Raw genomic sequence first — 7,042 nt, 5'->3', positions numbered from 1 at the left:
AGGAAGACCAAGTTTGGAATGAGGAAGATTCATTATTCTGAGTACAAATATGGCCTCAGATACATTCTAGCTGTGTGTTTGCATCTGCTTGTAGACATATATGTATGTGCATATATCACTACTACCTATTCCCTAATAAATTAGTACTCAAAAGAAAAGAATAAATGGTTTTTTAAATCAGAAATGAAACGTATTCACAGTAACATGAAAGAAGGTTCCAAATCACTCTGAATAAGAGAAATTTAGATTTAAATACTCCTGGAATTTATCTCACAACCTGAAAAATGGCAAAAATGACCCCAAATGACTATGGTTAACACTGGAGAGATTGGGGGGAATAGGCACAAGAATACACACTCTTGGTGGGGCTGGAGGTACTCAAACCATTTTGGAAAAGAGTTTGACATTGTGACAATAAAGTGACTAAACCGTCCACACACTTTGAACCAGAGTTTCGACTCCTGAACTCAAACACAATGAAACCACTGAGACAAAGAAAGTCACCATAAGGACCAATTATGTTCAGCAGCTTTCTGTGTGAGAGCAAAGCACGGGAAACAGAGTGGTTTGTTTGAAGACATGGAGGTGCATGAATGAAATGCAATATTAATGTGCTGTCAGAAATGCCAAATGTCATGAACCCAGAGGAGCCTAGAAAGAACTCCATGAAATGGTGCAGAGTCAGCAAAGCCAAGAAAACAATTGACACGATCATTTGAGCAACCTTAACAGGATTTTCCACATGCAAAAAAAATAAAAATGAAAATAAAAATAAAAAAGAATGAATCAAAATATAAAGATCAACAAGGAAGGGAGAGAAAAGACAAAATGAGACCCTGAAGAGCTCTGTGGCCCAATGGATAGAACACCAAAGCTGGAATCCGGAAAGAAGCAGATCAAATCAGACTCAGACACTTACCAGCTGTGTTGCTTTGGGCAAGTCACTTCTGCTCTCTTCTTCCCTCAGTTTCCCTCATCTTTAAAATGAAGATGACAATACCATCTCCAAATCAGGATTGGTTAGACAAAATGAAATAATGATCATAAAACATTTAGCACAATGCCTGGTCTACAGTAATCAAGATGTTAGGGTTACCTATTATTAGATCATGTATTATAGTTTTCTCTTGAGACAATATCCTCTCTCCTCCTCTTGGTGGTGGTCTTGGCTATACCAGGTGGCAGCATCCCTTGCTGTGTTAACAGTGTTAACCCTTTAAATTCAGGTTTGATAGGAACTTAAATCTTTTCAATAAGGCCACAATATTTTCAACAAGAAATCACAAGGATCACAAAAGGGGTCAAAAGAGGAGGCTCAGATTTTTATCTATTCTCCTATTGGCTTCCCACATTGTTGTGACAATTAACTGAGATTATAACAGTAAATTATTTTGGTAAACTGAACAAGTACAAGTCATTACTGTTGTAGTGGTTGTTGTTGCTGTTGACTCCAAGAGAGATGAGGAGGGGACTGACCCAGAAATTATACATGGAACACATGCTCATAAACCAGCTGAGTCTGGGGTCTGAAACTTAGTCTTTTAGGGACATGGCATCAGGCCTTTATGCCCCATATTGAGTCATAGAGTTTAGGGAATTATGTCCTTATTGATTCATTCCAAATAAGGCTTTTTATGATGATTGATCTTGGTAATTTCCAGGCGTGTTCAAGCATTTAGGAGACGTCATGCTCCAGTTAGGTGACCCTCAGTACTTAATATGCACCAGAACTTCTGGTCCTTGCTAAGATAAACTCACCTTAAGACACAGTAAACCCCTCAGAGCTAAGCCTTGAAGGACCATGGTCTTTATTTCATCAGGATCAGAGAAGAAATTGTGAGGCCTGAGTTTAGGGGGTGTAAGGCAGCTGTGCTGGCCACCATATCCTGGGCTAGTCTCTCGTCCTGCTACCTTTTCCCTTCTACACAGTTGAGCCTGGGCAGTCCAGGACACAGCTGAAGACCCACCATGAGCCCAACAGTAACATTGGTATTCATCATTGGTGAGTTTCCAGGGTCAAGCTTGGGGACGGAGGGACATTGTGATAAAGGGGCTGACTCAAGGACACAGAGAGACCCTAGCAGGAGCCAGAACCTTTCTGGGAAGAGCAGAACCAAAAAGTCTGGTCAAAGGGCTCTTTCTCCAAATTCTGATGAAAGATAATTAGATGGTCATGGTTCAAGAGTTCTGGATGGGATTAGCCTAGTCTGGAAAGGAATCATCCATAGCATGATCTTCTCTTACAGGGCTGCATCTGGAAGGGGTGATTAGGGCACAGATGGGTAAGTTGTCCCCAGAACTCTTTCATGCTCCTCCTTTTCTTTGTGCAACCTCAGCCCAGACAGCCTGTCCCACAATGATAAGTGAGGAAAACATAGTGTGAGTGGATGGGGATACTCCTGGAGGGGTTTGGTGGAATCAGAACTGAAAGAGTCACGGGGGCCAGAGGAATTCCTGGAAATCTGGACTTGGTTTCCTTCCCAGGCACTCTTACCAGGCCTACCCTCTCTGCTGTCCCAAGTTCCTTTGTCTACTCTGGAGGAAATGTGACCCTCAGGTGCAAGAGCCAAGTGCGCAGTGACAGATTCCAGTTATGGAAGGATGGAGAGCTCATAGAGGAGAGAAAGGCATTCTAGGGGCTGGCACAGTTCACACTCAAGAATCTGTATGAAATGATTGAAGAAGGAGGATACCGCTGCCCCTACAGCCTGGGGACTTCATGATCAGAGCCCAGGAAACCCCAGTTCCTGGTGCTGGATGGTGAGGCAATGTTTGTATCAAACTAACCCTGGTGAGAAGGATGCCAGTCCTGAGATCAGTCCAAGATCTTTCTCTAAAGAATAGGGTACTAGTTATTTCTGTCCCCCAATCACCCCCACATCCCCAAGGCCTCTGTAAGAGTGACTCCATCAAACACATATTTTCAGAGTTTAAATAAGGTCCTGAAATCTTTTCTTTTGATAAGCCTATGAAGACAACACATGCCCCATGATTTCCCTTTTACAGATGGGGAAACTGAGTTCTAGAAGGGTGGAAAACTGACTTGAATAGATCATCTGGTTATTTAGTATCAAAACAATGATGATAACTGAAATGTCCCATCTCCAAACTCAGAGATCTTTCCCATTCAAGTTAATGTCTCCTGGTGACCCAGCCATGAGAGCTAAGCTGCTCCTCTCAAACGATACCCATCAGCCTCTTAGAGAAGGCAGACTCTATCCTGAGATTTCCTTTGGCTTAGCCGACTTTACCCAGATTTCTTTTTCTGCCTAGGAAAGCCCAAATGGGCACCACCATTTCCAATTGGATCTCCCATTGTTCCCTTCTGTGCTCACTGTGTTCCCTTCAGCCTGGACAAATGGCTTAAGCACCCATCATGCCCCAGTCTTCTGCCTTTCCTGAGACAGTTATCCATGCCTGGAATGCCCTTCACATCTTCATCCATCACTTCCCCATAGACCCTTACAGCCAGGTACACTGGCACATGCAGCTGTACTTCCTACAGCAAGAGAATGTCCCATAGTAGGTCCCATCCCAGGAGGGCCCTAGAACTGACTGTGCTTAGAGACTAGAGATGGAAACCTTTCCAAGTACCCAAGTCCACCTCTCCTCCTCACAGTAACCCACAGAGCTTTAGGGACAGCATAAAATCTTGGGAATCCTAAAGGGATATATCTGGAAGAGAGTGAAAGAGACCTTTGGATCTCCTCATGTTCCACATGGACTTCACTGGGGCCCCAGGAGAGGGGGGGTGTTCCAAGGTCAGAAATGGCCCCAGACAAAAAAAGAACAGAGTGTAGATTGCTGTTCCCCTCTCATTAAGGGGTTAAGAAAGGGGACCTAGAAGTGAAAACTCCTCTTGATTTTCCTGCCATTTTCCTCTTAGGATTACTCCCTAAACCCACTCTATGGGCGTAGCCAGGCCCAGTGGTGGCTCCAGGAACCAACATCACTCTCTGGTTCTCAAAACCCAAGGTGTTTTCTGTTAAAGAACAGACTTTCACTCTATGGAAAGATGGAATGTGGAATCCCTTAAAGAAGCAGCTCTCAGCGGAGTCCCAGACTGGATTCCCCCTCTCTTCTGTGAGCCCCAACAATGCTGGGAACTGTAGCTGCAGGTACAGGGAACGGAATGCTTCACCTAGAGGCTCAAAGATGGGCGATGCCCTGGAGCTGGTGGTTCCAGATGAGGCTTGTGTGTGAGCCCCAGAACATCAATGAGTGTAACTGTTCTGGCCTCTGCCTGGACAGAGGCCCCATAGAGTTTAGGGAATTGTGTCCATACTGCCAGCTCTGCCCCCCACATCCTGTCAGGCCTGAGGGATCTTGGAAGACAAGATTCTCTTCAGATCTAGAATACTGGCTGGAAAGATAATGGTCGATCCTGGGTTGGGGGTTAATATCAAAGTCACAATGCCTGAGATCTGAAAGATTCCTTGGACGTTCTTGAAGACAAAACCCCATATTAACAATCAGTAAAATGGCACCATGGAGAGGGAAAGACTTGTCCAGAGTCACACAAGAGAATCACAGAGTATATAATTGGGCTGAGGCCTTCTTCCTCAACTATGATCTGAACCCTGGTTTTAGGCTCAGCACTGAGCCAGTCTATGACACCCCAGATGAAGAGGGAGGGGAAATGATCCTCACTCCAATGAGCTTTCAGATACATGAGATCCTAAGTTGGGTGAGGGTCCCTGAATGAGAAAATCTCCTTAGATTGCTGGGTTTTTAGAGTTGTTAAGGGCTGAGGGGTCTAGTCCAGTTCCCTCATTTATCAATGGGATAACAGAGGATCAGGCAGGTCCTGTGAGTGGGCCATGATCCCACCAGGAGTGAGGAGAAGAGCAAAGATGTGACTCAAGTCTTCTGACTCCCAAATGAGGGTTCTTCCTTTAGCAGGATCTCTCCCTAAGCCTTTCCTTTCAACCTTCTCAGGCTTTTGGATTGAGGATGGGGTAAATATGACTCTCTAATTCTGGCAGCCCCCTCCAGCTTCACTCTGAGGTGATAGTAATTTTCTTAGGTGTGGATTCTTCAGCCCTTAGAGATTTAGAGTCCAGCTGGTACCTCAGCTGGTTTTACCCACCTCTCTGTGAGAGCTCAGGATGCTGGTAACTAGAGCTGCATCTACCATGAGAGGAGAGTTCCATGACAGGTATCTGAGCCCAGTGAGGTCCTGGAGATCCAAGTGACAGCTGGGATATGTCAAGGTCTAAAGGCCATGAAGCAGAAGATTGAGAGTCCCGATTGAGAGGGAGCCCAAGAAGGGCATATATCCTGAGTCTCATTTGATTCTCAGGAGGTAGAGATTATTTGGTCCATCCCTGTGTGTGTGAAGTGCATAGGGAGAATGATTAGCCAAGTTCCATTCCAAGATCCAGGGAGAAGGACTAGAGGAGGAACAACCCTAGTGGTTTCCCAGTATACATCTTAGGTTTAGCATCCCTCACTCCCTGGGAAATTAGGAGACTTTGGACAAGGAATGATCCAAGAGCCAATGGGAATAGAAGGCAACGGGCAGGGAATACTTGAGCCCATGTCCCTCTTGCCCCCTCTACCATTTTGTGGAAGGGACTTTGAAGATCTCTGACCTTGCGTCTCAACCAGAGATGGAGGAAATTAGGCAACAAAGACATTGATATTGCCCTCGATCCTATGGGCAGGAGGAGAAGAGTGTAGGCTAGAATGGAAAATTCTGTTCCTAACTCCCCATGACCCACACTTCTCCACCCTGGTTTTGGAATTTCTAACCTTAATTCCAAGACACGGGTCCTTTCTAAGAAGTGTTTGTGCCAAAATTTTGGATGCTGGTAGTGATATGGGGATTCTGAAGGGAGATAAGAAGAGAAAATACAGGGACAAATTTAAGGGCAAGGTGAGAATCCCCTCAAAGCAACGAATCATGAAGACTCCTCTCTCCTCCACCCCAGCTTCAGTGCCCAAATGCACCCTCATCATCACCCTCAACTGTATCTCCATCCTCCTCCTCTGTGTTGTCCTGTTGACATTCCTCTGCCATCTATCCATCCCTATGGGTAAGTGTGGAGAAGAAGAGTGAAACCCTTAAGAGACTGATGGAATAAAGAGATGAATGAGGACTTAGGACTCAACTGCCTCCTTTGGGAACTTTCCTGATATTGTTTTCCTTGCCATGTCTCTCTCCAGGAGCCTTTCTGGGAGACAGCCCTAAGAGGTAAGGCGACTCAGTTCCTATTTCAATACTCCTCAGATTCTTCCTTCTGATGAAACCCTGGACATTCTCTACTGGATAGGGTGCCTGGTAAGGAGAAGATGTTCAAAGAAACTCCCAGAGTAACCTGCATCCTTCTGTCCTTTTTCCTCCCTGTCTTCCTACAGGTGCCTCTGCTGCCCTTGTCTTCCCCAGACAGTCTCCTCCTCTCATCACCTTGAGGACCCCAGAGAGGAAACCCTATGTAAGTTATAGGATCAGAAATGGGGCACAGTCATGGGGATCAGAGAGTGCACTGGAGTCTTAGTTTTCTCAGGAGGAAATTGGTCCTAGTCTTGGGATTTGGATGACTGATGAAACTTCTTTCCACTTCAGATGCAGAAGTGGCCAATGAGAGACCAAGGGAAAGAATGGTGACTTAACCCCATCCTGTCCTCCATGGAGAGGAGTTTGTCATCTTTGACCCTAAGCTTTCCCCACACGTTCCAGGAATAAGTTTAGACTGCCTATTCAACACTTGTCTGTTACTTCTGCTCACTTTGAGTAGGGAGTGTGAACAGGGGATCCTTGAGCTTTTTAAGTATTTCAGTAACTGGACTTCCCTATCATTCATTTAATTGATCACCCTAGGACAGTGATGGGCAAACTATGGGGCCAGATACAGACCCCTGAAATGCTCTATCTGGCCCACGTGAAATTATTCCTAATCTGACAAATACAATACGTAGGATACAATGCAATGAAACCTCAAAAGAGTTGCCTTAGAAACAGACTGACAGATGAGTATTTCCTTTCCTTTGGCCCCATCTTTAAAAAGTTTGTCCATCACTGTCCTAGGAAGTTCATTTC

General features: G+C 45.1%; 1 pseudogene; it reads left to right on the top strand.

The window, feature by feature from the left end:
• Positions 1-1,968: 1,968 nt before the first annotated feature.
• LOC123255981 lies at positions 1,969-4,203 on the top strand (annotated as a pseudogene).
• Positions 4,204-7,042: the final 2,839 nt, after the last annotated feature.

The sequence above is a fragment of the Gracilinanus agilis genome, unplaced genomic scaffold, assembly GCF_016433145.1.
Source record: "Gracilinanus agilis isolate LMUSP501 unplaced genomic scaffold, AgileGrace unplaced_scaffold54969, whole genome shotgun sequence".
NCBI classification, from domain to species: Eukaryota; Metazoa; Chordata; class Mammalia; order Didelphimorphia; family Didelphidae; genus Gracilinanus; species Gracilinanus agilis.
The sequence above is the reverse complement of the archived record's forward strand: the minus strand, read 5'-3'. Positions and strand labels throughout refer to the sequence as shown.